Source organism: Cicer arietinum, chromosome 1 (assembly GCF_000331145.2).
Source record: "Cicer arietinum cultivar CDC Frontier isolate Library 1 chromosome 1, Cicar.CDCFrontier_v2.0, whole genome shotgun sequence".
NCBI classification, from domain to species: domain Eukaryota; kingdom Viridiplantae; phylum Streptophyta; class Magnoliopsida; order Fabales; family Fabaceae; genus Cicer; species Cicer arietinum.
Window position 1 is genome coordinate 9866724 of NC_021160.2, and position 1166 is coordinate 9867889.

Genomic DNA, 1166 nt, shown 5'->3' on the forward strand with positions numbered 1-1166 from the left:
ATGGTGTATCCTCAGGTGGAGGATGAGATGGTTCATCTTCAGAGTTTTGAGAAACAGAGGAAGGACGAGTTTTTCTTTTCTTTGAGGCAGGACGGTCATCAGTTTGAATCTTCATCTGTTTAATGTTCTTCATAGAAAAAGTATTGTTGAAGTAGATGGAATGTTCATCCTCAAGTGGGATTTTGAAGAATTTGAATATTTTTGTTAAAATCATTCCATAGGGAGCAGATCGTCCCAAAACAACAGCATTCAGCATGAAGGTGAAAATGACATGACCCAAATGAAGAGGAGTACCAGTAATCACATGATGAATGATCATCAGATCCATTTCTGTGACTTTCTCAAAACTGCCAGCCTGGGGAGTTATGGAGTGGACACAAATGTTGTGAAGGATGCGACACAAGGGGACGAGGTTGGAGGCCACCAATGGTTTAGGAGGTTTGATGAGGGTGTTTTGAAGTACAGAGGTCCTAGTGATGACACACTGTGAGTACCATGTTTCAGATAGGCAGTGGGCTCCTTCATCACGTATGTCAAGTATTTGACATAAAGTGGTTGGATTAATTTCCATATGAACCCCTTTCAGTACCATACTGAAATTTGTCATTCCTTTAGATCCTTTTGAAGCGGCATAGAAGGCCCTTACTAGACGTGGGTACTGGGGTTCATTGATTTTGAAGAAAGAGGTCCAGCCAAGTTGTTCAAACATTTCTTCAATGTTGAATCCTCCTTGTTTAATGTCAACAAGATCAATGATTTTTCCATTTACTACTGACTTGTTTTGCCATTTTGAAGTGTAGACCGATTCTACTTCATCCGAATCAAACAATGAAGTGTTGGCAGAAATTTTTGAAGATGATGAAGGGGGTCTTGATGAAAGTATTTTGGTCTTTTTGGGAGTTGGAGTTTTGGAAACTGATTTTGCAGGAGGAGGTTGTGGTGTTGGTTCAACAGGAGGAGTGGTCTCTGAATCATCAGAGTTGATGACATGAATCGTGTTGTCCTGAGGGATTGCCTTGTTGGTCGAAACGGCTCCAAACATGATTCTGGAGGAGCGCCTGGAAGGAGTGGAGGAGGAGGATTTTTTGACGATTTTTGGAGGAGTGGAGCTTTTGGATGGTTGAGATGAAGAAATGGTGTTCATGGAAGTTTCTTCAGATTGGTTT